Source organism: Podarcis tiliguerta, assembly GCF_965153285.1.
Source record: "Podarcis tiliguerta genome assembly, chromosome: 13".
Taxonomy (NCBI): Eukaryota; Metazoa; Chordata; class Lepidosauria; order Squamata; family Lacertidae; genus Podarcis; species Podarcis tiliguerta.
The window spans coordinates 17496070-17505692 of NC_139546.1; the positions used below are offsets into that span (position 1 = coordinate 17496070).

The 9623-nt window shown below is 47.8% G+C and overlaps 1 protein-coding gene across 5 annotated transcripts in view; it reads right to left on the bottom strand.

Moving 5' to 3' along the window:
• Window positions 1–9418, bottom strand: part of CPT1C (carnitine palmitoyltransferase 1C) — a 51634-nt gene extending 42216 nt beyond the window's left edge. For 2 of the 5 annotated variants that reach the window (XM_083408158.1, XM_083408153.1), the window contains exon 1: window positions 3639–3794. The gene's annotated coding sequence lies outside the window, so the exon portion shown is untranslated. Of the gene's footprint in view, window positions 1–2847; window positions 2945–3638; window positions 3795–3850; window positions 3868–8991; window positions 9046–9387 lie in introns of those variants that run through there. The other 3 variants (XM_083408155.1, XM_083408157.1, XM_083408156.1) reach the window with 3 other exon arrangements.
• Between the last annotated feature and the right edge of the window lie 205 nt (window positions 9419–9623).

Sequence of the window (9623 nt, forward strand, 5' to 3'; positions counted from 1 at the left end):
CAATCGAGTGTTAAAAACAATACAGCACTGCCTTCAGATGTCTTTTAAAAATAGGATAGCTGCTTATTTCCTTGACATCTGATGGGAGGGCGTTCCACAGAGTGGGCGCCACTACTGAGAAGGCCCTCTGTTTGGTTCCCTGTAACCTCACTTCTCGCAATGAGGGAACCGCCAGAAGGCCCTTGGAGCTAGATCTCAGTGTCCGGGCTGAAAGGTGGGGATGGAGACGCTCCTTCAGGTATACAGGACCGAGGCCGTTTAGGGCCTTAAAGGTCAGCAACACTTTGAATTGTGCTCAGAAACATACTGGGAGCCAATGCAGATCTCTCAGGATTGGTGTTATACGGTCCCGGCGGCCACTTCCAGTCACCAGTCTAGCTGCCGCATTGTGGATTAATTGCACTTTCTGGGTCACCTTCAAAGGTAGCTTTCCCTTTCCCTATTGTTAATTCCAGCTTAGGGCGCAGGGATGGGGGCTAAATCCCTTTGGGATTGTGGCTAATCATACAAGAGTTAAATCCCCTCTCTCTGTGTGCTTCAGCCCAGGTGAAAATTACTCCCTCCCTCCCCCCTTCCCCTCCCCCCACTGGGTGCCTAACATTGCATTTACAGTGGTACCTCGGGTTACAGATGCTTCAGGTTACAGACTCCGCTAACCCAGAAATAATACCTCAGGTTAAGAATTTTGCTTCAGGATGAGAACAGAAATCGTGCAGCAGCGGCGCAACGGGAGGCCCCATTAGCTAAAGTGGTACCTCAGGTTAAGAAGAGCTTCAGGTTAAGAACGGACCTCCAAAGCGAATTAAATTCTTAACCCGAGGTACCACTGTATTATTATTATTATTATTAATTTTTATTGAAGTTGTTCTTTTACAACATTGCATTTTAAAGAATTTTGGTGTGACTAAGAACCACACAATTAATATAGCATGCAGTTAGGCCCTGAGTGTTCTAGATCCCTCCAGTCCTCCGTCTCTCCAGTCAGCACTTGCTTGGAGCTTTGTTCCATCAGCACAACGTGACTCGTTTGGCCTGTCCACAGAAGACGGAAGTTGCATGTTTTGTAGGGGGTGCTGTCCACAGACAGCTAGTGCTGATCAATCCCAAGCACCGTGTGCCAATGCACCATACTGAATTACCATATTTTTTGCTCTATAAGATTCACTTTTTCCCTCCTAAAAAGTAAGGGGAAATGTGTGTGCGTCTTATGGCGCGAATGCAGGCTGCGCAGCTATCCCAGAAACCAGAACAGCAAGAGGGATTGCTGCTTTCACTGCGCAGCGATCCCTCTTGCTGTTCTGGCTTCTGAGATTCAGAATATTTTTTTTCTTGTTTTCCTCCTCCAAAAACTAGGTGCGTCTTGTGGTCTGGTGCATCTTATGGAGCGAAAAATACAGTAGCTAGCTTGGGGAGAGGGGGGGGAAGATGGTGGCAAGGGCTTCATCTCAGCAGTTGCCTCTAAATGGGTTTTATTGCATTGCAGCAAAGCATCTCAAATGCAATTTGGCAAGCAGAGGAAAAACCACATAAACACAATTGCTCCCTTACTAACAGATTTTCCAATTCTGCTTTGCATTTTGGAGAGAGCAAAGAAGCCAGCCTGTTTCTGTTTTCTCCGGGGGTGGGGGGAGGTAATTGCATCTTTCCCAATCCCAAGGGGCCCTTTTCTTGGGTTAAAGCAGCTGCAAATTCAGGAAGAGTTGCCCGGTCAAAGAGAAACACAGAGGCTGTCAACACTTTCCCAAAAAGCTGTAGATCAATGAATCAAAACATCACACCGGCTGCGAGGATCCAGGTTGAGTTACAGCCGCCACACTCGTTCTCCTGATTTAAGCACTTTGCTTCCGTCTAGCACACAGCTAGCTCGCTCCTTTCCCCTGCGGGGTCAAGCCTCAAAATATGCAATGCTGAAACAAGATGTTATAGCAAAGGAGGAGCATAGCTATATAGGTGAAATGTCAAGCCACAACAGGAACGTGCTGCTTGCGCTTGCCGTTTTGCCTGGGGGCCCAGACTATCTCATCACCTAGGTAGAAGAAGAGTTTCAAAGGACCCCACGAACCCAGCCTACCTAACCCAACCTGTTGGTCCACTGAGCAGCGCAGTATATATAATCTGCAACCCCATAAAGTAACTTAAACCTATAATTTCAAATGCAATCTGGGAATAGCTGTCTTCTTAGTAAGCAAAACAACCCAATTTCTGCAAACTTAATTACTTGCGTCAAGTTTGCCATAACAGCAGCAACAAATTGAGGCTCATTTGCTTATTCTACCCTGAATTCTTGCAAAACTGCCCGTTTTTGTGAACATTTTCTGCTGTTTGCCTGGGGGGGGGGATGCTCCCAGTGCTAGGGCTGCCTTATTTTGAAGAGCAAAAAAGAGGACACGCTTGCCGACTTCTGCTACGGATCGCTGCGACGACTCTACCCATGACGTGTCATGGGTAAGAGAACGTGTCCTGGAAAAACAGGGCATATGACAACCCAGCATAGGCACTAGACCGAATGGCAGTTTGTTTCCCCTTGCCAAGAGGACGTGTCCTGGAAAAACAGGGCATATGGCAACCCAGCATAGGCACTAGACCGAATGGCAGTTTGTTTCCCCTTGCAAAGAGAAGGCGTGGGGCTCCCCTTCAGATGTGGGACCACAGCAGAGGGCAGAAGTTTAAAGCCCCCCCCCCCCACAAAGACACACCAAGATCCTGATCCACGCTGGACATTTTGAAAGGAAACTACTGCACTCAAGGGCAAACAGTGTAGTTAATGTAATGTGTGGTTTTACTCTAATTCTTTGGGAAGTAAATCACGCTTCATAGTTAGAGCAAGTCATTAGGCTGAGGGCTAACCTGAGGCTCTTGTGTTTTCCAGCCCTCTCCACTGCTATGGAACAGTAACGTCGTTCAGTTTTTTTCTCTGAGTCCCACCCGGTGAGACAGACACTCTGGAATGAGTTTAAATCAGGACGTGTGCTTCCTTTGAGGCATCCACCAATCAGCCTCCCACTCACAAATGAACAAACAAACGGACACAAGCACACTTTCCAAGAGAAAGCATGGTAGGGCGGAAACCCAAGGCAGTGACAGGGAAGAGACAAACTGGGATACAGGTTCTGAAATGTGGGACCCGGGAATCCTGGCAGTCGGCTCTTTGCTAGACTCTACAACCCCACCCAAAGTGTTGGCAAGACACCACTTTTCCCCATATCCACACAAACCAAAACACCAACGACACACACAACCCCGTTTTCCACCAAAACATGGAGCACATCAAAACATATTTTTACGGAACCTAGAAGACTTCAGTCCCTCCCAAATATTGCTGGGCTGCAACTTCCATCATGTCCAGCCCAACGAATGGTCAGGAACAATGGAAGCTTTACAGAATCCACCTCCTAGTCTGTTTCCACCATTCCAGAAAATCCAGCCCCTCTCCTCCACTAGATCTGGAATCGCAGCCCTGTTTGCCCCAGTCTTCACACCCTCCCTCTTGTTCCTTCTCCCATACAACTGAGTTGTGGAAGAACCGCCAAGGAAATTCCACTGTATCTTCTGAGGCTGCCCTAAATCCTCGCTCCACACAACCACCCATTCCCTGATCCAATTTCCTGTGTGTTCTTTGCTCCAGGACCCAATCCTACCTGCGTACAGCGCTGGATCGCCTCAGCACAGATGCAATCTGCTCCTTGCAGCCTCCTCTAAGAAATGTGCTGGCTGACTCTTCCGCTCAAACTCCCTCCCACTTCAAAACTGGTTGTACTGGTTTGTAATCAGCCTGGCAATATAGTGAAGACTTCCCAATTCTTGCCATGGGAGCCTACAGGGAACTAAATAACAAGAGCCAGATGTTTACCTCTTGGAACATCCCTCCAAAAGAGGTTCAATGGGCACCTTCTGTACCAGCTTATAAAGCATGCTGAAAACATTTCTGCTCTGCATTCCAGACGTACCCAGGCAATTAATGGTCTACTGGTGTTTGCTTTGAATTCTTCCGTTCTTAATTGGTTTTAAATATGATGTTACTGTATGGCTTGTTTTAAACTTCTGTGGCATATGTCTATGATATGGGGATATATAATTATTTGTATAAATATATGCCACTGCACCCCAAAAGGCCAGCTCTGAGGGATGACTATTTGGGGCACAGTTTTACAGTGGTTCCCCTCCAGTGTGGTGTAGTGGTTAAGAGCAGTGGACTCTGGTAATCTGGTGAACCGGGTGTGCTTCCCCACTCCTCCACATGCAGCTGCTAGGTGACCTTGGGCTAGTCAGACTTCTTTGAAGTCTCTCAGCCTCACTCACCTCACAGAGTGTTTGTTGTGGGGGAGGAAGGGAAAAGAGATTGTTAGCCGCTTTGAGACTCCTTAAAGGTAAAGAGACTCATCTCGCTTTATTGGCCGAGGGAGCTGGCATACAGCTTCTGGGTCATGTGGCCAGCATGACTAAGCCACTTCTGGCGAACCAGAGCAGCGCACGGAAACGCCGTTTACCTTCCCACCAGAGCAGTACCTATTTATCTACTTGCACTTTGACGTGCTTTCGAACTGCTAGGTTGGCAGGAGCAGGGACTGAGCAATGGGAGCTCACCCCATCGCGGGGATCCGAACCGCTGACCTTCTGATCAGCAAGACCTAGGCTCTGTGGTTTAACCCACATCGCCACCCGCATCCCTGTGAGACTCCTTAGGGTAGTGATAAAGCGGGATATCAAATCCAAACTCTTATTCTTCTTCTCCAACCTGAGAATAACACTGGGAAATTGGGTTTTGGCCTCACGATCCTTGTGCTAAAGTGTTCCACAGGGCACTATCTTATGACCACGAGAGTTCTCTAGTCTAATCCCTGCAATGCAGGAATCTCAACACATGGTCTCCCATCCAATTTGAAACCATACCAGACCCTGCTTAGCTTTTCAAAGGTACTAACAGCTTGGTGGTTTGTTTGTTGTTTTTTAAAAGAGAAGAAGGCATTTCAAGTTCAGTTTTCCTGATTATCTTTTAACTCACTGTATGCAGCATCGCTTGTGTATCCCTCCTGTACCTATTTGTACACCGCTTTAAAAGGAGAGAAATTAAAATAAACAAACAATAAAATAGAATAAGCTTTGGCCTTCCCTACATGAGGCTGGGGACTCTCCCCGTTAAAACTACACCAAGCCCCAAGTTACACACATTTTACATGTGCACATTCAGCTTTATGCGCATGGCAAAATAAATAATTAAATTAAATTAAATTAAATTAAATTAAATTAAATTAAAAGGGGCTAGAGTTCTGGGGAAAATGACACTGGCAATCCCTGCCCAGCTCCCCCCGCCATTGGATTCAATGGGTTTTGACTATATGCGATTGTGGCTTTAGGTGCAATCCACAGAACATAACCCCCATGTAATTTGCAGGCTTACTGTATGCAACAATTGTCCCTAATCAAGTCTGTTTTTCTTGCACATCACAGAATCATAGAATTGGAGAGGTGGAAGGGACCCTGAGGACCATCTAGTCCAACCCCCTGCAATTCAGGAATATGCATACGGGGATTGAACCTGCAACCTTGGCATTATGAGCACCATGCTCTAACCAACTGAGCTGTCCAGACAGTCTCTAATCAAACCACTTTTTTAAAAAATGCGTAAAGATGACAATTACATATAAGAAACTGGGGTGTGCAACTCAACGACCTCAAATCATACACAGCCACCTTGGGGAGGAGGGAGGAGGATGGCCTTTGCAAGCTGCATCTAAGCCAACACTATGCTTGGGAGCTAGAGAAACATGGTGCCCCCGTGCCAGTAATACTCAATGTAAGTACAGAGGTACCTCGGGTTAAGAACTTAATTCGTTCTGGAGGACCGTTATTAACCTGAAATTGTTCTTAACCTGAGGTGCCACTTTAGCTAATGGGGCCTCCCACTGCCGCCACTGCACAATTTCTGTTCTCATCCTGAAACAAAGTTCTTAAACCGAGGTACTATTTCTGGGTTAGCGGAGTCTGTAACCTGAAGCGTCTGTAACCTGAAGCATCTGTAACCCGAGGTACCACTGTAGAAACAAATTAGGACCCAGAGTTTACATGCACAAACATCACTGGGCCCCAAGAGGAGCACAGCTTCACATCCAGCCCCTAACGGTTTGCAGAAGAAGGAGAGAGGGAGAGGAGAAAGGAAGATGAGGAACCCCCCTGGAGGATATCAAACCAGGGATGGGGACCCTGTTCAGAGAGCCACATGCCACTGGTGGGCAGGGCCAGAGACAAAAGAAAGTGGGGTAATGGACGGAACTCTTACCTCTGTCGAAGCAGGCTACAGTCCTCCAGCCACACACAGTCAGAGGTTTTCAGCATCACCGACTCTAAAGGTAAAGGGACCCCTGACCATTAGGTCCAGTCGAGGCCGACTCTGGGGTTGCGGCGCTCATCTCTCTCTATTGGCTGAGGGAGCCAGTGTACAGCTTCCGGGTCATATGGCCAGCATGACTAAGCCGCTTCTGGCGAACCAGAGCAGTGCACGGAAACGCTGTTTACCTTCCCGCCAGAGGGGTACCTATTTATCTACTTGCACTTTGATGTGCTTCCGAACTGCTAGGTTGGCAGGAGCAGGGACCGAGCAACAGGAGCTCAACCCATTGCAGGGATTCGAACCGCTGACCTTCTGACCGGCAAGTCCTAGGCTCTGTGGTTTAACCCACAGCGCCACCCGCGTCCCTCACCGACTCTACATACACACAAATCCTTCTGCCCCCCGCCCAAGCAAGGAAGAGGCATTATCTCAGGTCAAGAACAGGTCCCAGACAGGCAGAAGCACTTGAATAAGATGCACAGCAGGACCAGTGAGAAATGTGACCTAGAGAGAGGGAGGCACAGGGAGTCCTGTTGGCCAGAGAGGTCTGAGGTTCCTCGCTCCTCCTTTAGGCAGAGATGCAGGAAGCAGCAGGCCTCCTCTAATGCCATCACAGAAAGAAAGAAAGAAGCGCTGCCTGCTTTCTAACCACCAACACCTCTCAGATAGATTCGCTTCATTCCTGAATGACATCCATCCATCCAAGAGAGTCTTATCTTTTTACAACAAACAATTAAACTGGAATGGTAGCTGCTCAAGAACACCAACACAACAGACTTTATCCATTAATTATATGGATATAGTTTAGCCTAGGTCTTCTGCCCCCACTGAGCCTTCCAGGAAGCAAATATCTCTCTTTTTAATCTATTGCCTGAAGCAGAATTAGAAAATAGCCTGAAAAGCAACATTATTTTAATAACTCTCTGGGTTGCATGATTTCTGAGGCCCATTTCAGAATGCTATCTAGGTGGCACCTAGGATATGTATTCCTTTTGACCTACTTGATCCAGTAGACTCCACACACACACACACACACACACACACACACCTACGTGCCTGATATTCTGGGTTCTATTGAGTGACAGCTGTCCACCAAAACTGGCATGGCTAGTGCTGTTGTTTAGGCGCCAAGCCATTGCTCAGTCTCTCTCTATTTCATATGCATGAGGTGCACATTTGCTGGTTTCCTTACTTAAGACTTTCTACTTATAGGTTTAGGGAAAAGGTGTGAGCCACAAAAATGTGCTTTCAGGAAGTGCCTTTTAAAATTAGGTATTTCACTGCCTGCCACTACAGCCCATGGAAATGTCTCACTCAGTTAAACAAGACTTTGCTTAACACAAGCAAGCACCAAACGAACACCAAACATAGCAGACAGGCAGGCCAATTTACCATAATTAAGAACAAAAAGTCAACCAGTGGAAAAGTAATGTTGGGAGGCTGATTTTAATCATGAAAATGACCTGTGGGAAAATGATTAAGCATCAACCTTCTGGTTTAAATTTGCAGGCTCTTGCGGCAGATTTTCATTTTTCTCTTCTTAAAAGAAAAGGTTGGCCCTTTAATTTCTTCCAAGTGGCAGGAGAAGGAAACATTTGCAAACTTTAAAAAGAGGGAGGGGGGTTTTCTTTTTCCCCTGCCTCCCCTATAGCCCAACAGTATTGCCACAACTAACTAGCAGAGGGGGACTATAAAATCAGGTGAGCTAGTAAACATATTTGTCAGCTAGTTACATGTGAGGCTGCATGATCCGACATGGAATAAAAGGGTGTGATCCTTTGAAGACACTTTGGCCTCCCGAAATTGCTTTTCCACCCACGAAAGAAAGCATGTATGCTAAAATTAAAATGATTACAACATTGGAGGAGGGGTGTGTGTACGAGAGGAGCCATGTGAGGAAGGGAAACAAAGACATCCACCCCCCCACACACAAAAAAAGTTTCTACTGGCCTTCACGTTATTTTTGACAGAGGAAAGGATTGGCTAACATAAGTTTCTCAGAGGTCTCACTTCCAGGCACTGCCCATCCCCAGACCTACTTAAGAGATTGTTGTTATTATTATTATTATTATTATTTATTATATTTTTTACTCCACCCTATACTTGTAGGTCTTAGGGCGGTTACAGCATAAAATCACAATATGAAAAAACACATACAGCTGCTTCACGTGACCTCAGAGGATCCAGGGCCACTGACCTCCTTACCTTCTAGAAAGTTGAACATGACAGACACTGTTTCTCATGTGGTGGAACGACTTGGGAGTGTGTGTGTGTGTATGTACAAAATGGCATAAGAAAAATCCTATTTGCCATTTAGGTTTTGGAAGCAAGCAATTATCTCTGCCCCCACCATCTCATTACAGTAGCAAGCCAAGCAAAAGCAGCAGAGGCATAAATCGATGCCTGCTGGAGGGGACGGCTACCGCCTGCTTGCCATTTCATCCCCAAAGTCCCCCCACGCCCCCCCCTCCAATCTCCATCGTGCCAACAGATCATTGATCAAACCCCAGCCTCGGTATCTGCACAGGCTTGTCTATAAATAGTACCCTATGTAGTGGATGCCCTCAGGAAGCGATGGCCAGCTGTACACAGACGGGCGTCCGTAAACCTTGGCATCCCACCTGAGCCCCCATAGAGACCACCTTCCATCAGCTATTACATACCTGTTCCACCAGCAAGTCTCATTGGGCTCCTCCGGAGGGGTCAGGCTGCCAACTCTGGGGAAATTAAAAATTAAAAATTAAAATTAAAAAATTAAAAAACAAACAAACCTGCACCTCAGGTTGGATCGGGACCCTGGGCCTTTGGTCCTTTCAGAAGAAGGCACCCAGGCACCCCCAGCCCACACAGCTACTCCCACTAGGCTCCGCTGCTCCCTCAGGGAACCCATAACTCACCGCCACTAACCCATAACTGCCCCCAGTGCCTTCCTCCCCCCCCCCCCCAGTTTCTGCTACTACGGACCCGGGTTGGTCTCGCCTCCCCAGCAGCCCCTAGAAAGAAGCCCTGTCTTGCCAGCAGCACCTACTAGGCCCGGGGTGGGGGAAGGGAGGGCTCACCTTGCGACCTCTCTGGGGTGACCCCCCCGGCCAAGAGCAACCCGGCCCAATTCCGGGGTCAGGGCTGGGGAGCAGAACCCTCCTGGCGACGGGCAGCCTTTCGGGGGTCCCCAGCGGCACCCCAGCTCCTCCTCCTCTTCCTCTCCATCCTCTCCGTTCTCTCCTCCTTCCCGAGCCGTTCCTTCCTCGCTCCTCCGGGTCCTTGCCCCTGGCGGCCCCCTGCTCCTCTACCCACT